The sequence below is a fragment of the Aethalodelphis obliquidens genome, unplaced genomic scaffold, assembly GCF_003676395.1.
Source record: "Aethalodelphis obliquidens isolate GAN/ISIS:26980383/991018 unplaced genomic scaffold, ASM367639v1 scaffold72, whole genome shotgun sequence".
NCBI lineage: Eukaryota > Metazoa > Chordata > Mammalia > Artiodactyla > Delphinidae > Aethalodelphis > Aethalodelphis obliquidens.
In genome coordinates, this window is record NW_020838016.1 from 1,879,103 (window position 1) to 1,905,878 (window position 26,776).

Below are 26,776 nucleotides of genomic sequence, written 5' to 3' on the forward strand. Positions count from 1 at the left end.
AGTATTAAACAGTTAGAGCCAGTTTTTGTCCAGGCTGTTGTAGCTTACAAAATTTAATTCCTTCAAACACTGGGTTGCTAATCTACTTGCTTTCAGTTCCATTTATTAATCATAACTAAGGTTTTTTCCTGGTCATAGTTCTCAAATCCTGAAGTGCTTTCCCACCCCTCTCCTTTGCCTCTCTCTCAATGTAAAGGCAGCTACCTTGAGCCTATCCAGCTTGAACAGAAAAGACCAAAATTTAAAATTTTCCCTGAGGGCTTTATTCAGCTGATAAGTTTTACTGAGCCTTTATTGCTCAAAGCTTTAAAACTACTATCTCTTACTATTTGGGCCTTCAAAATACTTGCCTTTCCCTTCTTTCAAGGTGCCAAATTTCTGGAATCTCCCAATTTCCTTTCATTTCAACATTTACACTGGCTGAGTCTTTCCTGAATGCACATCGTCTTTGCAATACCCTGCCATCAAGGCCAATAATATCCACACATGTTAATACTCTACTTCCCATCTTTTTCCTTGGTACTGATGACTCATTAGGCACGGGATCTTCCTCCCACATTTCAAAAAATGATGATTTTATCAAATATTTTTTCTCTAACAACATGGATCTCTATTTCTCCAGCCCCCGGCATAGCTTCCTCACTGCTTACCACCACTGCTATGCTAATGTCACATACTGTAGGATTTAATTTCAGCAAGACTCCACTTTCTTTACCAATTACTGTATCAGTCAGAATGGACTAACAACTATAACAAACCTAAATCTCAGTGGATTAATACAAAGACTTTTTCCTCCCTCACACAAACAAAGTGAATGTTCCTGGTTGGCTGTCCCTTCCATCTTATGGATCCTCCATCATCTTGCAGCCTTCTTCTGGGTCCTCTGTATTCAGATAGCTGCCTTATAGATAATGAGAGCAGCCAAGATCCTCATGGTATATCGTAGGAGCGGAACCAAGAAGTTGAATTCCATTGATCAGAACTAATCACATGGCCCCATCCAGAGGCAGGGGACACTGGGAAATGTAGTCTTCCTGTGTGCCTAGAAGAAAAAGTAAATGACTTCACAACACTGTCCAAGTGCTTACCTTTACATCCGCTCATCTACCATGAACCCACCAAGAACAAAATGAGAATATCAACAAAGAGAAAGAAAGTATTAAAAAAAAAAAAAACAGAAATTCTTGAACTGAAAAATACATTAACTGAACTGAAAACTAATGAGGGGTTCAACAACAGGCAGAAAAAAAATCAGCCTGAAGAAAGGTCATTTAAAATCGTCAAGTCAGAGGAGAAACAAAAGGAAAAAACTGAATGAAGAAAAATGAAGAGAGCTAAGGAACTTATGGGACAGTATCAAGTGGACCAACATACACATTGTATGAATCCCAGAGGGAAAAGACAAAGTGAAAGGGGCAGAGAATTTACTTGAAGAAATAATAACTAAAAATTTCCCAACTCTAAGGAAAGAAATAGACACACAGATTCAAGAAACTCAAAAAACTCCAAAGAGAACCACAATGCGACATTATAATCAAACTGTCTAATGTCAAAGACAGAGAGAGAATCTTAGATTCAGCAAAAGAGAATCACAAACAAGGGAGCCTCCATAAGATTTTCAGTGAATTTCTCAACAGAAACTTTGCAGGTCAAAATGAAGTGGGATGATATATTCAAATTGCTGAAAGAAAAAACTGTTGGCCAAGGATACTATATCTGGCCAAACTGTCCTTCAAAAAATGAAGGAGAAATTAAGACTTTCCCAGATGAACAGAAGCTGAGAGAGCTTATTACCACTAGAACTGCTCTAGAAGAAATGCTAAAGAGACTTCTTCAAATTGAAACAAAAGAATGTTAGCAACATGAAGCCATTTTTAAATATAATAATCTTGCCTTTGCACAGCAAAGGAAACCATCAGCAAAATGAAAAGACAACCTAAAGAATAGGAGAAAATATTTGCTAATGATATGACCAATAAGTGGTTAATATCCAAAACATATAAACAGCTCATACAACTCAATATCAAAAGAATCCAAACAACCAGATTAAAAAATGGGCAGAAGACCAAAGAACGAGAGATGATTAACAGGTACATGGAAAGTTGCTCAACATCGTTAATCATCAGAGAAATGAAAATCAAAACTACAATGTGATATCAGCTCACACCTGTCTACTTGATAGCTATCATCAAAAAGACCACAGACAACAAATGTTGGCAAGGTTGTGGAGAAAAAGGAAATGCTGTTCATAGCAGCATTATTCACAATTGCCAAGATATAGAAACAACCTTAAGTGTCCATCAACAGATGAATGGATAAAGAAGATATGGTATGTATATATACAATAGAATACTACTCAGTCATAAAAAGAATGAAAATTTGCCATTTGCAACAACATGGATGGACTTGGAGGGCATTATGCTAAGTGAAATAAGTCAGACAGAGAAAGACAAATATGTATAATATCACTTATATGTGGAATCTAAAAAATACAACAAACTAGTGAATATAACAAAAAAGAATCAGACTCACATATAGAGAGAACAAACTAGTGCTTATCAGTAGGGAGAGGGAAAGGGGAGGGGTAAGATAGAGGAGGGGGACTAAGAGGTACAAACTATTATGCATAAAATAAATAAGCTACAAGGATACATTATATAACACAGGGGATATAGTCAATATTTTATAATAACTATAAATGGAGTATAAACTTAAAAAATTATGAATCACTATGCTGTACATCTGTAACTTATATAATACTGTACATCAACAATATCTCGATTCTTTTTAAAGTAAAAAAGAAAGAAAAATGTAAAAAAAAAAGATCTCCAGTAATAGTAAATACATGAATAAATATAGTAATCTTGATGCAGGGAACTTATATACACATGTGACAAAAAGCATTTTTTAAACCAAAAACCTATGTTCTGGGAATACAATGTAATTTGAGACATGAATAATATAAAATAGAGGAAGTGGGGAGCTGTAATGGAGTAGAGATTTTTGTATGCAACTGAAGTAAAATTGTTATCAGTTTAAAATAGAATGTTATATTTTTAGGAGGCTTTATGCAATTGCAATGGCATCCACAAAGAAAACATCCATAGAACATACACAAAGGGAAATGAGAAAGGAACCAAAGTATATTACTACAAGAGAAAAATAAAGAAATACAAAGGAAGAAAGGAAGAAAGGAAAGGAGGGACAAAAAAGCTACAAGACACACAGAAAACAGTTAACAAAATGGTAACAGTAAGTCCTTCCCTCTCATTAGTTATTTTAAATGTAAATAGATAAACTCAACCAAAAAACATAGATTGGCTGAATGGATTTTAAAAACAAAATCAACAAAAGGGTGTCTCTAAGTGACTTACTTTAGATCTCAGGACACATTATAGACTGAAGGTGAAAGGATGGAAAGATACTCTACAAATGGTAACCAAAAGAGAGAAGGAGTACTAATATCAAAAATAAAAATATACTTTAAATCAAAAACTGTTATAAGAGATAATTCACCAAGAAGATATAACAATTATAAATATTTATGCACCCAACCTCAGAGCTCCTAAATATATGAAACAAACTGCAGAGTTGAAGGGAGAAATAGACAGCAACACAATAATAGCTGAAGACTTCAACACCCCTATTTTCAATAATGAATAGAACAAACAGAGAGAAGATCAGTAAGAAAATAGAGAACCTGAACTTGAACAATATAGCAATTGGACCTAATAGAGCACTCCACCTAATAACAACAGAATATACATTCTTCTCAAGTGCACTTGGAACATTTTCTATGACAGACCATGTGTCAGGCCATAAAACAAGTCTTAACAAATTCAAGATTGAAATTATACAAAGTATCTTTTCTGATTACAAATGGAATGAAATTGGAAATCAAAAGCACATGAGAAACAGAAAAATTCATGAATATGTGAAAATTAAACAGCACACCCTTAAACTACCAATGCACCAAAGAATAAATCACAACAGAAATTAGAGATAAATGAAAATTAAAATACAATATACCAGCACTTATGGGATACAATGAAAGCACTGCTAAGAGGGAATTTTATAGCTGTAAATGTGTACATTAAAAAAGAAGATCTCAATTTAACATTTTAAATTTACACCTACAGAAACTAGGGGTAAAAAACTAAACCCAAAACTAGCAGAAGCAAGGAAATATAAAGATGAGAGAAGAGAAAAATGAAATAGAGAATAGAAAAACAATAGAAAAAAAATCAATAAAATTGAGATAAATTTTTGAAAGATTGATAAAATTGACAAAATCTTAGCTAGATTAACTAATAATAAAAGAGAATGCTCAAATAACTAAAATCAGAAATGAAAGAGGAGATATTACAAATGGTGCCACAGAAATAAAAACAGTTCATTTTTTATATAAAAAAGAATACTATGAACAATTGTATACATAAATTGGAAGAAATGGATTTATTTCTTGAAACACACAACATACCAAGTCTGAATCATAAAGAAGCAGAAAATATGAGCAGACTAATAATGAGTAAGGAGATTGAATAAGTAATCAAAAAGCTGCCATTGCTGAGAAGAGGGAGAGGGTGTAACCATATGTAATAAAACCAGCTCAGACCTGACTCTCAGGGCTCCTCCTCCAGCATCTTGGGATCTGACACTGACCCAACAGGGCAGTGACAGACACTGAGAATAGGAGAACTAGACACTGATTCATATCTGGCTCTGGCTTTAGCCCCTCCATCTCCAGCCCCACCTCCCGCCATCACACTTTTTGACTTCAGACACAAAGCTATAAAACAATGGAACAGAATAGAGAGCCCATAAATAAATCCAAGCACTTAATGGTCAATTAATCTATGACAAAGGAGGAAAGAATATACAATAGAGAAAAGACAGTCTCTTCAATAAGTGGTGCTGGGAAAACTGGACAGCTAAATGTAAAAGAATGAAATTAGAAAATTTTCTCATAACACATATAAAAATAAACTCAAAATGGATTAAAGATCTAAATGTAAGACCAGAAACCATAAAAATCCTAGAAGAAAACATAGGCAGAACACTCTTTGACATAGATTGTAGCAATATATTTTTGGATCTGTCTCCTCAGGCAAAGGAAACAAAAGAAAAAATGAACAAATGGATTCTAGTTAAACTTAAAAGCTTTTGTACAGCAAAGGAAACCATCAACAAAATGAAAAGGCAATCTACTGAAGGGGAGAAAATATTTGAAAATGATATGTCTGATAGGGGTTAATCCAAAATATATGAACAGCTCGTATAACTCAATATCAAAAAAACACCAAAAAACCCAATAAAAAATTGGGCAGAAGACCTGAATAGACATTTTTCCAGAGAAGACAGACAGATGGTCAACAGGCACATGAAAAGATGCTCAACATGGCTAATCACCATAGAAATGAAAATCAAAACCACAATGTGATATCACCTCACACCTGTTTATTTGATGGCTGTAATCAAAAAGACCACAGATAACAAATGTTGGCAAGGATGTGGAGGCAAAGGAACCCTAGTACACTGTTGGTGGGAAGGTTAATGGTGTAGCTGCTATGGAAAACAATATGCAGATTCCTCAAAAAATGAAAAATAGAACTACCATATGACCAAGCAATTCCACTCACGGATATATATCCGAAGAAAATGAAAACACTAATTCAAAGAGACACATGCACCCCAATGTTTATAGCAGCTTATTTACCATAGCCAAGATAAGGAAGAAACCTAAGTGTCCATCAACAGATGAATGGATACAGAAGAAGATATAAATATTCCAATATATACATATATATGTATTCCGTATATATATATGTATTTATCAGAATACTACTCAGCCATAATAAAGAAAGTTTTGCTTTTTGCAACATGGAGGCTATTATGCTTAGTGAAATGTCAGATGGAGAAAGACAAATACCATACAATTTAACTTATATATGTAATATAAAAAATAAACAAATAAATAAATACACTGAAACAGAAATAGATTTACAGATACAGCGAAAAAATTAATGGTTCCCAGTGGGAGAGGAAAGTGGGGAGAGACAAGATAGAGGAAAGGAAATATGAGGTATAAACTACTATGTATAAAATAAATAAGCTACAAGGATATATTGTACAACACAGGGAATATAGCCAATATTATATAAAACCATTAAATGGAGTTTAATCTATAAAAATACTGAATCACTATGCTATACACCTGAAAATAATATAGTACTGTAAATCAACTATACTTCAATAAAAAAAGAAAATTAAGAAAACAAATCCATTTACAATGGCATCAAAAAGAATCATATCTAGTAATAAACCTAACCAGAGAGATGAAAGATTTGTACACTGTAAAATACAAAACATTGTGAAAAAAATTAAAGAAGATACAAATAAATGGAAAGGCATCCCTTGTTCATGGGTTTGTAGTACTTAAAGTGATCTACAGATTCAACGTGATCACTATCAAAATCTCAGTGACATTCTTTGTAGACTTAGAAAAATACATCCTAAAATTCATATGGTACTCCAAGAGACCCTGAATAGCCAAACAATTTTGAAAAAGAGAAACAAATTTGGAGGTCTCATATTTCCTGATTTCAAAACATATAACAAAGGTACAGTAATCAAAACAGTGTGATACTGGCAAAAAAACCAACACATAAATCAATGAATAGAATAGAGATCCCAGAAATAAATACTCACATATATGGTCAAGTGATCTTCAACAAGAATGTCAAGACCAGTGAGTAAGGAAATTATAGTCTTTTCAACAGATAGTAGTAGGAAAACTGAATATCCCCATGGAAAAGAATGAAATTGAACCCTTACTTTACACCATATACAAAAATTTACTCAAAGTGGATGAAAGACCTAAGTGTAAGACTTAAAACTATAAAAGTCTCAGAAGAAAACATTAGGGAAAATCTTTATGATATTGGGCTGAATGTTTTCTTAGATATGACACCAAAAGCATAGGCAACAAAAGCAAAAATAGACATATGGGATTACCTCAAGGTTTAAAACTTTGGTGCATCAAAGGACATCATCAACAGAGTAAAAAGAGAACATAAAGAATGGAAGAAAACATTTGCAAGTCATATATGTGATGAGGGTCTAGTGTTCAGAATATAAAAAGAAGTCCTACAACTCAACAAGAAAAAAATATAATGACCCAATTAAAAACGGGCAAAGAGGGCGTCCCTGGTGGCGCAGTGGTTGAGAGTCCGCCTGCCGATCCAGGGGACATGGGTTCATGCCCCAGTCTGGGAAGATCCCACATGCTGCGGAGCGGCTGGGCCCATGAGCCATGGCCGCTGAGCCTGCACATCCGGAGCCTGTGCTCCACAATGGGAGAGGCCACAGCAGTGAGAGGCCTGTGTACCGCAAAAAAAAAATAATAATAATAAATAAATAAAATTAAAAAAAAAATAAAAACGGGCAAAGAATTTGAATAGACATTTCTCCAAAGATGATATATCATGGCCAAAAAGCATATGAAAAGATGCTCAACATCACTAATCATCATAAAAATGCAAAGCAACACCACAGTGAAATACCACCTCAGAGCCACTAGGATGACAATTACTAAAAACAAAAAGAAAGAAGTAGAAAATAACAAGTATTAGCAAGGATGCATAGAAATTGGCACTCTTGTGCACCATTAGTGGATTTGTAAAGTGGTATAACATATGGAAAACAGTATGAAGTTTCTTCAAAATATTAAAAATAGAACTGCCATACGATCTAGCAATCCCTCTTCTGGGTATATATCCAAAATAATTGAAACCAGGGTGTTGAAGAGATTTTTTCACACCCATGTTTATAGAAGCACTGTTCACAATAGTCAAGAAGTGGAAGCAATCCACATGTCCATTGATGGATGAATGGGAAAACAAAGTGTGGTGCATGCATACATACAATGTTATTCAGCCTTAAAAAGGGAGAAAGTCCTGTCAACATGTACAACATGGATGAATCTTGAGGACATTATGCTAAGTGAAATAAGTCATCACAAAATGACAAATACTGTATGATTCCACTTATATGAGGTATCTAAATTAGTCAAATTCATAGAAACAAGAAGTAGAGTGGTGGTTACTAGAGGCTGAAGAGAGAGGGAAAGAGGAGTTGTTTAATGGGTATAGAGTTTCAGATTTGCAAGATGATAAAATTCTGGAGATCTATTTCACAATATGTTAATATACTTAATAGTACTGAAATGTACACTTAAAAATGGTTAAGAGGGGGCTTCTCTGGTGGCGCAAGTGGTTGAGAGTCCACCTGCCGATGCAGGGGACACGGGTTCATGCCCTAGTCTGGGAAGATCCCACATGCCGTGGAGCGGCTGGGCCCGTGAGCCATGGCCGCTGAGCCTGCGCGTCCGGAGCCTGTGCTCCGCAGCGGGAGAGGCCACAGCAGTGAGAGGCCCGCGTACCGCAAAAAAATATATATATATTAGTTAAGAGGGCAAATTTTACATTAAGTGTGTCTTTTTTTTTTTTTTTTTTTTTTGCGGTACGTGGGCCTCTCACTGCTGTGGCCTCTCCCGCTGCGGAGCACAGGCTCCGGACGCGCAGGCTCAGCGGCCATGGCTCACGGGCCCAGCCGCTCCACGGCATGTGGGATCTTCCCAGACTAGGGCATGAACCCGTGTCCCCTGCATCGGCAGGTGGACTCTCAACCACTTGCGCCACCAGAGAAGCCCCCGTTAAGTGGGTCTTTTAAAATCACTATTTAAAAAATATGTGTAGGAATAAATAAAAATGAGACCACTAAATTTCAAACCCTGTGATTTGTAGCCAAACACATACTCAGAGAAAAACTTATAGCCTTAAATGCATTTATGAGAAAGAAAGGTTAAAAATTAATGAAATAAGTTTTAAACTCAATAAGTTCAACAAACAAACATATTAAAAACTATAGACCAAAGATAATAGAAGAAACATGTCAAAGTCAATAAAAAAAAATTTAAAACAGAAGTGATCAATATAACTAAAAACTGGTTATTTGAAAAATTCAATAAAAAAGACAAATCTTTGGCAAGTGTGATCAAGAGAAGAGCATGACAAAAAAAACAGTTTAGAAACCCCCCCAATATTGAGAACATGAAATAAGACATAATTTTTGGAGAAGAATATTTTTCAATTATGAAAGAATTTCCATATACCAGATTCTTTTCTCACAGGTTATTACAAAATATTGGGTATAGTTCCCTGTGCTATACAGTAGGTCATTGTTTGTTATCCATTTCATATATAATAGTGTGTATATGTTAATCCCAAACTCCTAATTTACCCCTCCCTCCTCTTTCCCCTTTGGTAATCATAAATTTGTTTCGTATGTCTGTGGGTCTGTTTCTGTTTTGTATATAAGTTCATTTGTATGATTTTTTTTTTTTAGATTCCGCATATAAGCAATATCATATGATATTTGTCTTTCTCTGTCTGGCTTAATTCACTTAGTATGATAACCTCTAGGTCTATCCATGTTGCTGCAATGGCATTATTTCATTCTTTTTTATAGCTGAGTAATATTCCACTGTATACCACATCTTCTTTATCCATTCCTCTGTCGATAGACATTTAGGTTGCTTCCATGTCTTGGCTATTGTAAGTAGTGCTGCTATGAACATTGGGTGCATGTATATTTTAGAATTACGGTTTTCTCCAGATAAACGCCCAGGTGTGGGATTGCAGGATCATATGGTAGCTCTATTTTAGTTTTTTAAGGAACTTCCATACTGTTCTCCATAGTGGCTGTACCGATTTGCATTGCCACCAACAGTATAGGAGGGTTCCTTTTTCTCTACATCCTCTCCAGTATTTATTTGTAGACCTTTTGATGAGGGCCATTCTGACCAGTGTGGCCACTGTAGTTTTGATTTGCATTTCTCTAATAATTAGCGATATTGAGCATATTTTCATGTGTCTCTTGGCCATCTATATGTCTTCTTTGGAGAAATGTCTATTTAGATCTTCTGCCCATTTTTTATTAGATTTTTTTTTTTAATATTGAGCTGTATGAGTTGTTTGTACACTTTGGAGTTTAATTCCTCATCAGTCTCATCGTTTGCAAATATTTTCTCCCATTCTGTATGTTATCTTTTCATTTTGTTTATGGTTTCCTTTGCTGTGCAAAAGCTTTTAAGTTTAATTAGGCCCCATTTGTTTAATTTTGTTTTTATTTTCATTACTCTAGAAGATAGATCCAAAAGATATTGTCACGATTTATGTCAAAAAGTGTTCTGCCTATGTTTTCTTCTAGGAGTTATATAGTATCTGGTCTTCCATTTAGGTCTTTAATCCATTTTGAGTTTATTTTTCTGTATGGTGTTAGGGAGTGTTCTAATTTCATTCTTTTACATGTAGCTGTCCAGTTTTCCCAGCACCACTTATTGAAGAGACTGTCTTTTCTCTATTGTATACTCTTGCCTTCTTTGTCATAGATTAATTGACCATAGATAGATGCATGGGTTTATTTCTGGGGGAAACCTGAATTTATGGATGAGTTTCTTGGAAAATATTTGAGTGAGGATTACACAACATATATAATTGTCAATATTCATTAAAATAAACACTTAAGACTTGTGCATTTTGTTGCATATAAATTATAACTTAATTTTAAAACATAAATAATAAAAATTGTTTATCCTTCAATGATTTCCCTCTACATAAAGCACTAGGATCATATACTGTGCACAGGAAATCTATCAGACTTTCAAAGAACAGATGACAATAGCTATGAGCCTAAAAACTTGTAGACAATTTCTCAATATAACTCTGAAACCAAAAAGTGGCAAGTGTAGTACAATGAAATGAGAGTAGAGAGTAGAGTAGCTGCACTTATAAAGTTACATTTAACTTTTATAATTATTAGAAAATCAAATCTGGATCATATCAAAAGAACAATATGTTATAACCAAATAGAGTTACCTCAGAAACGTATAGTTGGTTCAACATTAGATAATTTAAAAATAAAATTACTATATTAACAGATTAAGAAGAAAGGGAAAATGACCTTCTTAATTGATGCTATAAAAGCATTCTTTTAAAGTATCTCTCAGAAAGCTACAGAAGACATCAGAGTAAGTGATGAAACACTGGAAGTATTTTCATTAATGTAAAATAACAAGGCAACTGCAAATATTGAAGATTGTCCTAAAGGCTTTTTCCAAGGGAGAAAAAACAAATAACATATAAACCCAGAAAAAATATAAACAGACAAAATTGTCTAACTCTTGGTAATATACTCAAATACATAGAAAATTTTATAACATACCAATTGATAAATTGCCAGAACAAGTAAGAGAGTATAGCAAGTAACTTTCTTTTACCAGCAAAAAACATTTTAAAACTATAATTGAAAAATTCCCATTCATTTTTTCAAAAGTCTATAAAACTTCTATTTCTACTTTTCTAATGTGTAATAATAATAACTTTGAATTGTGAAAGACATATATGAAGCAAATTACAAAATTTTGGAAGACATACAAATAATAGATTATAGTTGGAAAATATACTGTGATAGTGGATGGGATGACTGTTAACATGTCAATTCACTAAGATGTAATTATTAACTGAAATTACAATAGAAACATTTAAAGGGATTTTATGAGAGATTCCAAAATTCATCTGAAAGAGAGAATTTCAAGAATATAGAAGATGATTTGAAAAGACAAGAAAAAAGTGATAAGTGAGGAATGTGGCCTTTAATATAACAAAGCATACTGAAAAGCTATAATAATTATAACTGTATGGTGTTGATTCAGGTATAAACAAGTAGATAATTAAACAGAATAGAGAATACAGAATGAAAACTATGGATGCATAGGAATTAAATATATTGAAAGTTGCATTGCAAAAGAGTGTTTGAAAGTATAGAATATTCAATCAACGATTTGGGAACAATGAACTATATAATGTGGAAGTGGAAACAAAGTTGCCTTATCCCTTCACAAATATGAACTCATCTGTAAAATTACTAGGAGAAAATTTAGGCTAATATGTTTATTATAATTAGCAGATAAGAAGGAGTTCTTAAGACATATTTTTTTAATTGCAAATGGAAAAAAACAAATGAATTTGATTATATAAAAACAAAGGAGAAAAAATTAGTGATAGACTGGAGGAAAATGTTTACACAAAACATATCAGCTAATAAATAATATCCAGAATATATAGTGAACTACAGTGAAAAGAAGAGACAGAAGAGAAAAGCCACCTGCCTAGAAAAAGGGCAAAGGCTATAAATTGACAATTTCCAGGAAAGGATATACAGATGGGCCTAAAACTTTAAGGGAGGGACCCTTACGCTTTTGTCAGAGTTATCTGTAGTCAAAAGAGCACCCCAAGAGAGTGAGGCAAACCCGCATTGCTCTTTTTTTTCCTCTATCGTTCTGCCACTTGGCCCAAGACATGGCTGCAGTTGTGGGAAGTGGGATAACTAGAGCTCCAGCTTTAGTTTTCTAGCCAGAGGACCACAATAGGGAGCCACAGGGAAATAAAAAGTATGCGGAAGTTTGCAGAGAAGAGGGAGCTTGGGAGAACAAACCCATGAACTTGTTTATGAAATCCTGGTCTCACCTCTGAATTGTGCATGCATAGATCTAATTCTATACAGCATACCAAAGGTTTTGAGAACTAAACTAAGAGATAGACTGCTTTCCAGGACCCAGACTGACCACTAGGTGGCATACATGCAGGACAGATCTGAATAGCACTGCAAAGGCTTGAAAATGGAACTTATTTAAAACCACAAATGACAGAAGGCTGATTGGAGTTTGCAGCCAGAACTGAAGTGAGTTGATTGCCTCTAGAAACAAAATTTCAACATTTTATATAGAATTTAAACAAGACCCAGTATCCCATAACATAATAATCACAATGGCCAGGATGCAATCCAAAATTACCTGGCATACAAAAAACTAGGAAAACCTCAACTCTCATGGGAAAAGACAATCAACAGATGCAAACATCAACATGACATAAATATTGAGATTATCTGATAAAGACTTTAAAGCAGCTATTATAAAATAAGGATGAAACTGTTTAAATGAATAGAAAGATAGAAAGTCTTAACAAAGAAATAGAAGCTATAAAGAAGAACCACGTGGAAATTTTAAAACTAATACAATAACTGAAACAAAAACCTCATTGGATGGACTTTTAGTAATAGAATGGAGATGACAGAGGAAAAAGTTGTGAATCTGAAGATAGATCAGAAGAAATTATCCAATCTAAACAACAGAGAGAAAAAGATTGGGGGGGAAAAAATGGACAGGGCCTGAGAAGCCTGTGGGACAATATGAAACTGTCAAACTTTTTTGTCAACACGGTTGCAGAAGGAGAAGAGAAAAAGTGTAGTGTAGAAAAAAAAATACATGAAGAAAAAAGGCTAAAAAACTTCCCAAATTTGGTGAAAAATATAAGCTTATAGAGTCAAGAAGTTAAATTAACTCCAAAGATAATAAACCCAGAGAAATTCATGCTAGACACTTCATAATTAAACTGCTGAAAAATAAAGAGAAGGGAAAAAATCTTGAAAGCAGGAAGAATAAAAAAAACAATGATGAATCGTTTCTTCTAGAAGAACAAAGAGTCAAATGACTATGGATTTCTTATCAGAAACCGAAGAGGCCAGAAGGAAGTGGAACAACAGTTTGAAAGTGCTGGGGAAAAAAAAAAAGTGTTCTGATTATGGTAGTGGTTATAAAAATCTATACCTGTTTCAAAACTCATAGAACTATATACTAAAAACAGTCAAATTTTCATATGTTAAACAACAAAAACAAGTTGCAAAAAAAAATTACAATTCAGGAGTAGACTTCATCAATTAAAGCTTACTTCTACACAGAAGTAGTTTCTTTGCAGCTTCTTCATTTGCACTCTCAGCTACCCAGATGGTTAAAGTTACCAAGTATGTTAGATGTTCTTAAAGCCACTAAAACAGCCTCTGCTTGCACTACAGTTAGGCACTTCTGCAGAATTTTTAGCTTTTTTTTTTAAGGTCTTCACATCACACTAAGGCTTTGTCTTTAATTATAAGAAAGCTTGCCTCTCATGGCTTCAAAACACTAACATGCTGGAGAAAATCACATGCAAACTAGCAGAGTTTCTGAGTTATGCTGACATCATTATTTATCAATCATGTGTGAGCTAATCATTAAAGAAACATTGTAATGGAACAGACTGCATTTGATAACAATGGGAAAATATTACACGAAATTAAAGTGTTCTAAGGTCATTTTTGCCAAAGAGGTAAGTAAAGGTATTGACTAATACTGATCTTTGGTAAATCAGAGATGAATGTTATAATTTTCTGAGTAAATACTAAAAGAATGAAAATAGAGTGTATACTTAGTATACTTAGAAGCTAATTGAGGGGAAATGAAATTATTAAAATATATACCTACTCAAAAATAAGAAAAGAAAGGAGAGAAAAGTATGAGACCTATGAGACAAACAGTAAGTACATGGATTTGAATTAAGTTGAAATATACTAGTAATTAATTATCTAACTACATAAAATCAAAACAAAAGTGATGTTATTTATAAGCTATATGTTATAAAGAAGCAGGAAGGTTTAAAGTAAAAAGGAGGAAGAAAATATATCATGTAAATATTAACTAAAAGAAAGCTGGCTTAGCCAATTTAACATATCTCTACCTGTAACTGATAGAAAAAGTATACTAAAATCAGCAATATTTTTGAGCTCATTTGAGCAATGCTATTAAGAAACTTGACCTACGGATACATTGTTGTACCAGACAACTTATGGATACATGTCCATTGCAAGCACATGTGGAACATTTAGAAAAATTTACCATAAAGCTATAAAACAAATTTGAAAAGAATGAAAACACATAGAGCATGTTCTGTGACCACTATGCCATTACTCTAGAAATTGGCAACAACAAAAAAGATAACTAGAAAATTTTTGTATATTTTGATATTAGTGAATACACTCTTAAATAACCAGTGGGTTAAGGAATCGTAATGGAAATCAGAAGGTATTTTGAACTGAATAATAATGAAAATGGTAAATAACAAAACTCATGTGATCCAGGGACTTCCCTAGTGGCACAGTGGTTGGGAATCTGCCTGCCAATGCAGGGGACACCAGTTCGATCCCTGGTCCAGGAAGATCCCACATGCCGCAGATCAACTAAGCCCATGTGCCACAACTACTGAGTCTGCACTCTAGAGCCCACGAGCCACAGCTACTGAAGCCCACACATCTACAGCCCATGCTCCACAAGAGAAGTCACTGCAATGAGAAGCCCACACACCACAATGAAGAGTAGCTCCCGCTCGCTGCAACTAGAGAAAGCCCACACACAGCAATGAAAAACCAACACAGCCAAAAATATATTTTTAAAAAACTCATGTGATACAGCTGAAGCAATATTTAGAAGAAAAGGTAGTGGCTGTAATGCATATATTAGAAAAGAAAAAACACTTAAAATAAATATTTGAATGTAGAGAAAATGCAAAACAAATCCAAATAAATGCAGAGGAATAAAGGAATTTATGAAATAGAGATGCAATAGAGAGGATCAGCAAAGTTAGAAGTTTATTATTTGAAAAGATTTTGAAAATTGAACTCTGATAAGACCCATCATTAAAAGAAGAAGGCACAGTATCCAATATCATGAATTAAAAAAGTGAAATAACTACCAACACTATGGACATTAAAAGTATAACAAAATAATTTTGTAAATATTATGTATACATTTGAAATTTATAGGGAAGTTGCTAGGGAAAATATAACTCAAGGATGATAGAAAACTAAATATTCATAGGCTTCCAAAGAAATTGAATCAGTAGTCAAAGATCTGGTCACAAAGAGAATTCCAGATCCAAGTCACTTCAACAGTGTCCACAATTAATCAAGAAATAAATAATTGCAACCATACGTGAACTCTCCCAGGGAATAGAAAAGAAGGAATATCCCCAATCCATTTTTCCTTTTGGGGGTTGGCATCAAAACCCTGATCCCATAATCTGACAAAGAAAATATAAGACCAGAAAATTAGAAACTATTATCACTCATGAACATAGATTTTAAAAATCATTTTAAAAAATGCTATTATATCAGATATTGTACAGAAAGATACAAAAAGAATGCTACATCATCATCAAGTTGCATCATTCAAGTAATACAAGACTGGTATATTATTAGAAAATCAATCAATCAATTAGTTTGCCACATAACAGATTAAAGACTGTGAGGTCCATCAATACATTTTGTATTGTGTTGTTGTGATGGTTGCACAACAATATAAAGTATTAGAATTAATAAGAGAGTTTAGTGCATTTGCTGGGTACAAATTCAATATAAAAAATCAATTATAGTCCTTCAGCAAGGTTACTGGATACAATGTCAACATACAAGAATCAACTGTATTTCTATATACTTGCAATAAACAATCTGAAAATGAAATTAAGAAAACAATTCAATATACAATACCATCAGAAAGAATAAATACTTAGGAATAAAGATACTTAAGAATAAATTTGACAAAATAAGTGCAAGACTTGTACACAGAAAACTACAAAACATTGTTGAAAGAAATTAAAGAAGCTTTGGAAAGTCATCCCATGTTCATGGATTGGAAGACTTATTGTTCAGATGGCAATACTCCCTAAATTGACCTACAGATTCAATGCAATCCTAATCAAAATCCTAGTCGGGCTTTTTTCTTTCTTTTTTTTCAGAAATGACAAGCTGGTCCTAAAATTCATGTGGAAATATAAGGGACCCAGAATATCCAAAACAATCTCAAAAAAGAAGAACAAAGTTGGAGGACTTAAACTTTCTGATTCCAAAACTTACTACAAAGCTACAGTAATCAAGACAGTGTGGTGCTGGCATAAGGATAGGCATATGGAACAATGGAATAGACTTGAGAGTCCGAAATAAACCCTAACATTTATAGTCTCTACATATTTACCTATTCTGGACATTTCATATAAATGAAATCATATAACATGTGGTCTTCTGTGACTGGCTTCTGTCACTTAGCACAATGTTTTCATGGTTCATACTTGTTGTAGCATATATCAGTATTGCATTCCTTTTTATAGCTGAATAATATTTTGTTGTATGGATATACCACATTTTGTCTATCCAGTCATCATATGATGGACATTTGGGTTATTTGCACTTTGGAATATTATGTAGAGAGTTTAGAAGTCATCACCCTCATTCTCGCACAAGAAAAAAGCTAAACGAACTGGAAATCAACAACTTTTTTTAGATCCACAGAGAACTGACATCATAGGGCAACCTGTTTCCCTGAAAACTAGAGAAACAGATGAATACACAGAACCATATCTTACCAGGAGAATCCCAGGACCAGAAGCTTGCAGCTGGAGCCAGTACTGATAGGAACACAAACTATAATTGACAAATTGCTGGAAGCTCAGCATAGACAAGCTTGAGAGCAAAAAACTCTGGAGGGGACAGTCGTGGGGATTCCCAACACCTTTTTACTTCCAGGAGCCCCTCTGCGTCTCATGTGAAGATTGGAGAAGGTTCCCCTTTTGCTTCTGGCAGAGGAGGGAGAGAGTAACCAATTTAGAATATGCCCAGAGCTCTCTGTTCTCCTTAACATTGCCTGCCCTCAAGAGAAACTATTTTACCATAGCCTGACTGACTTGAGTTTTGCCCAAGACTAACCAATCTGAGGAAAGGAAAATATTCAACTCCAGTCCCCTATAGCCTTCCTGTCTCACTTAAGGGGTGAGGGAGCTGAGAAGCACTTATGATACTCAGGGACACAGGCCTACTAAAAGACTGAGATCCAATCATAGTACCATAGAGTGCGTCCCCTACCCCACACCTCACCTCCACGTCTACAGAACTCCTGTACAACAACAGGGGATTACTTATAGCTAAAAGGTTGCAAACCTCAGGTCCTATTTAAGAAGGAGTCTCTCAGGAAACTTAATGACAAAGGGCAGACAAAAACAAGAACACTAAAAGAAATTTTAGCCTCCAACACCACAGCTACAGCAAGTAGTAAACACATCCTAATTCCTAGACGGATAAATATAAAACCTCACACTAATGCCCTATTCGTTCATTTTACTCAATATATCACGTCCAGCTTTCAACAAAAAATTCCAAGGCATGCTAAAAGGCAAAAAACAACAACAAACAAACATCAAAACATCCAATCTGAAGAGACAAAGTATCAGAGCCAGACTCAAATATGGCAGAGATTTTGGAATTATCAGACTAGGAATTTAAAATAACTATGATTAATACACTGGGGGCTTTAATGGGAAAAAAAAATGGACAGCATGTAGAAACATGGGTACTTTGAACAAGTGGGACTACAGGGAGTATAAGCAGAAAATACCTTTATTCCTGCCCCTAGTAAAATTTCCAGCAGGTTCCATGGCTTTCTGATCACTCTTGAATAATAAAAATCTTCCAGTCTCAAGAATCCTATAGTTAATATGACTAGTCCAGTGCAACAATCAAATCCTTCTCTCTTCACTGTCAGCCTCTCCTGCACTGCCTGGCAAACATTGCTGGTCTGGAAGTGCTTGTGGAATGGATTCTCTGAGCCTCAGTTTCCTGATCTGTAAAATAGAGGTATTTTACACTGCACTGCTTACCTCTCAGGGTTGAGGTGTACAATAAGGGCAATAAAGTGGCAGAGCATGTCACTTTCTGAATGTGTGACCCTCTGGTGTGTCTCTAGAACTCTGCATACGATGCTCTTTCTGACCAGGAAGACTCCTCCCAAATCCACTTCTCCTGACCAGCTCTACTCTTCCTCAAGGCTTGGCTCCTGGGAAGCCTTCCTGACACCTTCGGCTGAATTTGGGGCCCCTCCCTCACATTGCCCTCTCTTGGAGATTGATAGCACTGTTTGTGCTTGTGTGTTCTTATTGTCCTCTAAGATCCACCACCACAGTCTGCAGTGGTGTTTGTTGAATAAACAGAAAGAGAGCAGAAGGGAGGAGTGTAATAGTCCTTGATAAGTGGCGATAAGAACTTAGCAATATGAGGTTGGTATTATTGGCAATAAATGAGAGAGGGGAGAGGCAGGTGAGGAATGAAAGCAGGAAGAGGGAAGAGGCAGGGTAGGAGAGAAAGGAGAGTGAGGACCAGAGACAGAGCAGCTACCCAGACTCACAGGCTTCTTGTGAGAGTGTAGGGGGCAAAGGGAGTGAGGCCAGCTCTTCCCAATCTGCTACAGAGCAGCTGGAGGAAAGAGGAGGGAGCAGGGTTAGGAGGCTGGTCAGCTTCTCTCTCCCTGCTCCCTGCTCTCCCTCTTGTTCACTGTGGCCCAGCCCTTCTGTGGGTGGCCTATAGGCAGGTGGTGGTGGTGGGGATTCAGAATAAGACTGTCTCCAAAGAACTTCTCCCAATTTCTTTTTCCTTGCTCTTCCCTTGTATTCTTGAAATGGAACATTCCTTGGACATTTTCTTTATAAGTTCTGCATGTGGTGGTCTGTCTCAGACTTGGTGGAATCTGATTGTCTATCACATCGGTGACTCAGACAAACTGAAGAGTCCCATTTTAACATTGCTTACACTAGTTTAAAAAATGGCAAAAGGAAATAAAAGGTACAGCACTAAGAACGGGAGAGGGGGCCACCAGAAGAGTTTGAAGAAAATCGGATGGGACCATCCTCATGGGCAGGGCAGAGGAAGCAGCCACAGAGGTAGATGCCTAGAAAGTAAGAACCACTGCTCACGGGGGCCTGGGAAGACTCTGTTGTCAGAAGGTACAGGCACAGAGGGCAGGAGACAGTGGGGAGGAGAAATCATGGCGAGTCTTAGGCCCACCTGGAAAGAATTGTGTCCGAGAGAACATCCACCCTATGCTTGCCTCTGTCTTGAGTCAGCACAACAGTAGGCCAAGATGGCACCCACCCAGGCCTAACCAGAGGGTGCCCTATAAAAGAAACAGGATTTGGGGGGAAGCCTGGGCTTCCTCGTGCCAGTGCTGCCATCCCAAGAAAAGACTTCCCCATTTTGGGGGGGGCTGGGAGAGAAGTAGTCCTGGTCATGACCTCTAAATGGAATCTTGCCAGTCAACATGCTCAAGGCTCCAACTTGGAGGAGAGGGCTGTTGAAAAACTAGATCCTATGCTGGTAGAGAAGACCAGTAAGAGCCACCTATATTAAAACACAAATCCTTCATTCACAGATATAAATGGATAGCCAAGGATCCCCAGACCTTTGAGTAAAACCAACGACCCATAAAAAAGAACCAAGATAAACAAACAGAGCTATGAACCCAGGAGAAACAGGGATAGTGTGGGGAATAGGAAATAACATTAAAAAAAAATCTACTTAGTATCCTCAGTGAAGTTTTAGGAGGTTTTTCTTTCATAGACAAAGGAAAAAAATCATCCAAAAATTGAAAACAATAAAAATGTCCATGAAAATTAAAAATGTAATTGTCAAACTAAAAAAATGCAAAGTGAAAGAAATACCTGAGAACAGTAGTTCTCAAAATGTGATAACCAGCCACCAGCATCAGTATCACCAGGGAACTTTTTAACATGAAAGTTTCTGGGTTCCAGTCCAGACTTACTAAATCAGAAACTGGGGGTGGGGCCCAGCAATCTGTATTTTCACAAGCCTTCCAGGAGATTGGGGTGCACCTCAAGTTTGATAACCACTGAGACCTAAAACATAGAACAAAAAGACGAAGAGGTGAGAAACATGAGAGAAAAATTAAAAGATCTAGAGAATCAATGCAGGAAGAGTTATAGAAAGGGAAAACAGACTTCTGGGGAGTACACAATCAAATACATAATTTCAGAAATTGTCCTTGAACTACAGAAAGATACAAATCTTTAGATTTAAGAGTCTCCAGGGTTTTATACCCTCAGAATTGCTGGGAAGTTTAGAGCTAGTACATGCAAAGAATCTCTAAAGAATCATGTAAAGAATCTCATGCCACAAAGCAAACACTCAGTAACTGTTACTCCCTTCTCACTCCTTGGGTGCTTGGCGTGTACCCTTCCAGACTTCTCTCTACACCTTTATAGAGTCCTGCTTGTAGTTTATTTTTTTCATAAAGTTCATCTTACTGTACATAGTGTTTTGCAACTTCGTTTTTTACATTTAACAAACAAGATGTTCTCCCAGGTCAGTTCCTCCAGATTTACTTTAATTACTAGGTAGTATCCATACTTCACCTGCCTCTTGTTGATAAGTTTGTGTCTATTTTTGCTACAGTTATAAATAATGCCCTACTAAGTTTCAGGTCTACCAACAGTATGTGAAGGTACCAAATTCCTTCACCATCAACACTTGATATTAAAAGTGAGTTTAATTCTTGATACATGTTATTAAAAAGAAAAGATCTGGGCTTCCCTGGTGGTGCAGTGGTTGAGAGTCCGCCTGCCGATGCAGGCGACACGGGTTCATGCCCCGGTCTGGGAAGATCCCACGTGCCGCGGAGCGGCTGGGCCCGTGAGCCATGGCCGCTGAGCCTGCACGTCTGGAGCCTGTGCTCCGCAATGGGAGAGGCCACAACAGTGAGAGGCCCGCGTACCGCAAAAAAAAAAAAAGAAAAGAAAAGATCCTCTTGCTGCATTGCACTGCATCTCCCTGACTTCAGGGGAGGTGACCTCTTTCTTGTGTTTGTTGAACATATTTATGTTCGCCTCTGTAAATTTTACATTCATACCCTTTGTCTAGTTTTTTCATATCAGGTTGTTTATCTTTATTGTTTTATATAGTCTGAAAATTAATTTTTTTCTATTGTATTTTTAACACATTTAAATTTGTAGCATAAGGTTGTTTAATATTAACTTCTGAGAAGGTTGTAAGATGACTTTCTAATTTAATTTTTCTCCAAATAGATAATTTTTCAAAACCAGCATTTGAATAGTTTCCTTATCTTAAGAAAATATGGTTTAAATCATTCCCCCAGGGACTTCCCTAGTGGTGCAGTGGTTAAGAATCCACCTGCCAGTGCAGGGGACACAGGTTCAAGCCCTGGCCCAGGAAGATCCCACGTGCCACGGAGCAACTAAGTCTGTGTGCCACAACTACTGAGGCTGCGCTCTAGAGCCCATGAGCCATAACTACTGAGCCCATGTGCCACAACTACTGAAGCCTTCACACCTAGAGCCCATGCTCCTCAACAAGAGAAGCCATCGCAATGAGAAGCCTGTGCAGCACAACGAAGAGTAGCCCCCGCTAGCCGCAACTAGAGAAAGCCCACATATAACAACGAAGACCCAACACAGCCAAAAATTAAAAAAAAAAAATTCATAAAAATAAAAATCATTCCCCCATTTTCACACGTAAATGTGCCCAATTCTGGCCTCTCTATTCTGTTCCAGTGATACATTTTTCAAATCCTTAATAATCTACACCCCCCCAACCATCATCACTACTACCAATCATCATCATTGTCTATGTTTTTCAAAATATTCTTATCTATTCTTGAACATTTTTTCTTCCAGATAAATTTTAGAATAAGCCTGCTAAGTTCATTTTATTTTACATTCACTTACTACTTTTTCAACATTCTTCCTTTGTATAGATCCAAGTTCCCAACTTATATTATTTTCCTTCCCTCTAGAGAACTTCCTTTAACATTTCCTGTAAAAAAAAAAAAGTCTACTGGCAACAAATTCCCTCAATTTTTGTTTGTCAGAGAAAGTCTTTATTTCGCTTTCACTTATGAAGGAAATTTTGCAGGGTAAAGAATTCTAGGTTGGTGAGTATTTTTTCTCCCTACATCTTAATTTCACTCCACAGTCTTCTTGTTTGCATGTTTTGTCAGGTGAAGTCAGATGTTAATTCTTACCTTTGTTCCTCTGTAGGTAAGGTGTTTTTTCCCTCTGGCTTCTTTCAGAATTCTTTTATTTTTGATTTGCTGTAGATTGAAAATGATATGCCTAGTCTTTCTTCCCTCCTTCCTTCCTGCTTTCCTTCCCTTCCTCCCTCCCTCCCTTCCTCTCTTCCTTCCCTCCCTCCTTCCTTCCTCCCTCCCTTCCTTCCTTTATTTCCTTCTTTCTTTTTTGGCATTCATCCTGCGTGATGTTCTCTGAGCTCCTTCCTAGATCTGTGGCTTGTCTGACACTAACTTAGAAAATTTTCCAGTAATTACTGTCTCAAGCATATCTGTGTTCCTTTCTTTCTTCTCCTTCTGGTACTCCCATTACATGTATGCTACACATTTTGTGTTGTCTCACAGACCTTGAATATTCTGCTCTTTTTTGATTGTTTGTTTTGTCTTTTAGTCTTTGTTCTATTTGCTTTTCAGTTTTGGAGGTTTGTATTCAGATATCTTCTAGCTCAGATTCTTTCCTCAGTTGTTCCTGTCTACTAATAAGCTCATCAAAGGAATTCTTCATTTCTGTCATGCTTCTGATCTCTAGCATTTCTTCCTCTGCTTACACTGCTCATCTGTTTTTTGTTTTTCTTGTTTTTTGTTTTTTGCGGTACGCGGGCCTCTCACTGTTGTGGCCTCTCCCGTTGCGGAGCACAGTCTCCGGACGCGCAGGCTCAGTGGCCATGGCTCACGGGCCCAGCTGCTCCGCGGCATGTGGGATCCTCCCAGACCGGGGCACGAACCTGTGTCGCCTGCATCGGCAGGCGGACTCTCAACCACTGCACCACCAGGGAAGCCCCTGCTCATCTGTCTTTGCATGCTGACTACTCTATCCATTAGTGCCCTTAGCACATTAATCACAGTTGTTTTAAATTTGTCGTCTGATAATTCGAATATCCCTCCCACGTCCAGTTCTGATGTTTGCTGTCTTTTCAAATTGTTTTTTGCCTTTTAGTATACCTTGTAATTTTTCTCTTGAAATACCCCACTCTAGTCAGCTCTAGCCTTCCACCTGGCAGAAGGGAAATTCCCAACTCTAGCCCCCTCTAGCCATTCTGTCCCACTGGAATTCCTCCCACGTTCATTCAAAAAGTGCTCATTTATAACTGTATTGAACCTATTAGCTAATTGGGGAAGAACTGACATGTTTATAATTTCGCATCTCTGTATCCAGGAACATGTTTGACATCTCCATTAATTCAGGGTTCCTTTTTAAAAAGTTCAATAACTTCAGTAATGTTTGATAGGTTTTTATAAGTCTTGCACATTTTTGACCTGTTTATTCCTAAGCATATTATATAGCTGTTTTTAAAGTTATTTTTTATAAAATCCTTTAAAAAAATCAGGTAACCTTATTGGGTATTGTTGGCTTCTTGGAATGCTAATGGTTTTAGTAAGTTATTCTTTACTAGGCCTCTTTCCTTTGTTTTTTGTTGCTTTTGCTTTTTTATTAGTTCCAATAGTTTGTCTGATAGCTTTATTAGTTTTAATTGTCAGTTGAGTCTCCTGCATTTTCTAGGTACATAATGAAATAATCTGGAAATAATTACAATTTTTGTCATCCTTCCTGCGCCACCACCTGCCCCCCCGCCCTGTATTATTTCTTATTCATGTCTTACTGTCCCATGAGATTTTGACAAATAAGGCCAGGCAGAACATGCAGTCACAATCCAAATTTATGGACCACATGCGAAAAGAATCCACTGCAAATGAAAGTCAGCAAAAGCATGAACAGCTTCAAATTTCTAAGAACTTCAAGAAATGGAATTAATAGATCCAGATTATTAAAAAGGAATGTGTACAATAATTAAAGAAACAAAAGGTGCAATGAAAAACATAAGCAACTACTTAGGTAAAAGGAGATATATTTTTACAAGAATAAAAGAGACCTTTTAGAAATGAAAAATACAGACACTGAATTTTAAAACCCAAATTCCATTAAAGAGCAGAAGAACCACAACTGGAAAAAAAAAAATAAAGAATTGGTGAATCAGAAGCTAGGTTACAAAAAGCTATGAATGCAGTACAGAAAGAATGCAGTACAGAAAGTTAAAATGAAGAAAAATATTAAAGAGAGGTTAAGAGACATGGAAGGTAGGAAGAGGCAACATTAGACTTCAAAATATTTGTTTCTCCCTCTTATTGTTAAAGATTAATTAACCCCACACTATACTCTACTCCTATATACACACTTGGCATTTCCTCCCAGAGAACAGGAAGTTAATCAAATGCTTAATGTAGCAAGTACACTTGCACAAAAATATATTTTCCTTAGATCTTGGAAAATAATTTCAAGGCTGCTTCCTGGTATTCTGTGCCTAGATGAGAAAGTATATTTGTAACAAAGGTACTGTGCACTTTCTAACTTTGCTGCATAAAATTTTTTGAAAATAAATCAAGGAACCTAATTCTTGGGGCAAGAAGGAGTGAGGGAAGACATTTGTCATGAAGTCACCATGGCAGTTCCTGATGCCTCCCTTCCATGGTAGGTCAGCCAACAGTGTCAGCTCTTCAGAATGACATTCTAAGTGATGTTTGTGCTGGCGAATTAGAGCAGGGAGTCGATGATGTCTAGGTCATGGGTCATTTCCTTAGTGGCTCACGGCCACAGGCAGCAGCCCAACCCCAGTAGGCGCCTTGTGGTCTCAGGTCTGGGTCCAGAGGTCAGGGTTGTTGGGCTGAAGTTGTTATCACTACTAGAAAAGCAACTCCAGTAACTCTAGCTGGATCATGTACATGCTTAAATACAGGTTGAGTGAATGCATAAACATATGAGCCAGCACTATGCTATGCTGTGGGAAAGGCACCCCATCAGTTGGTCTCATGTAAAAACTTCCTACACACGGACATCTCACCCTGTAGATCAGCATTAAGGATTAAGTCCATCCTTCTCTCTCTTTTTTTTCAGGAGTGTGTGTCTTAGAAAACAACCTTGTCTCTGGCGTACGTTTCTCCAGGGTTTTTGAATACATTTAGATTTTTTTTCTGCCAGTAGGAACTCTTGGAATAATGAATTCCATATGTGTATATTTCTCAGTGGGAAGTGGGATGATTACCTTTATTTGGTCAGTAAAATTACTCTTTGCTCCAAGAAATCATAATATTTCATAAGTCCTAAGTGCTGGAAGAAGTTGCAGAGGAGAGGGTGGACTGGTCCTTCATTGCTTAGGGAGCTTACAATGTTAACAGACTCCAAAATACACGTCTTTGATGTGCACGTGAAGCTATGCATCCATACTTGTTGAAGGAAAACATTTCTCATGCCAGTTTTTCAGAATGCTTGAGTGATTTTCAAAAAAGGAAAAAGAAGGTAACTCTGGTAACCAGGGTAGCACTGGGAAGAAAATGGGAACAGGAGACCCAAACAAGTTGTTATTGCCAAACACTGGGGGAGGGAGCAGAGAGCATAGGAGAGGTTGGCCTACAGGCAAGACTCTCAGGAGGATGGGGGGCTGGAGAGAGCTTGTCAGAGAGACCCAAAATTCTGCTCCTGGATGACTCAGTAAGAACCACAACAGAAGGAGTGAAGGTAGCTCCCTGGGGAGGCCCTGATGGAGGACTGAAAATGGAGAGGATGAGTTTTGTGTTGTCTGTGTTGGGTTTGAGGTAGCTGTGTGACATCCAGGTGGGGATGTCCAGGAAGAGATATTCAAAAAGGCCTGGACCAGAGCCCCAGGTGTGGAGGTGCTGGGCACAGAGCAGGAATCTGAGCATAGATGGAACACCTTAGGGACATGATGGAGAACGAAGACTGGGGTAGGAGCCTCAGGAAGCCCTCACATTTGGGGGGATGGGGGAGAAAGAAGTCTGTGTAGAAGGTAAGAGGAAGAAAAAACCCAGGAGAGAAGCACTGAAGGAAGAGAGGGTCTCAAGCAGGGGGATGTGGTTGGTAGGGCCAGGAGGAGGAGGACTGAGGACACTGAATCTGGTCGCCTTGGGAATCTTGGG

At 36.7% G+C, this 26,776-nt stretch overlaps 1 long non-coding RNA gene across 1 annotated transcript; it reads right to left on the reverse strand.

The window, feature by feature from the left end:
- Positions 1–240: 240 nt before the first annotated feature.
- LOC113612074 (uncharacterized) lies at positions 241–21,333 on the reverse strand. Its single transcript, XR_003429710.1, has 2 exons — positions 20,567–21,333; positions 241–1,042 (listed from the first exon to the last, which is right to left on the reverse strand). It is a non-coding gene; the product is annotated as an uncharacterized LOC113612074 (long non-coding RNA).
- Positions 21,334–26,776: the final 5,443 nt, after the last annotated feature.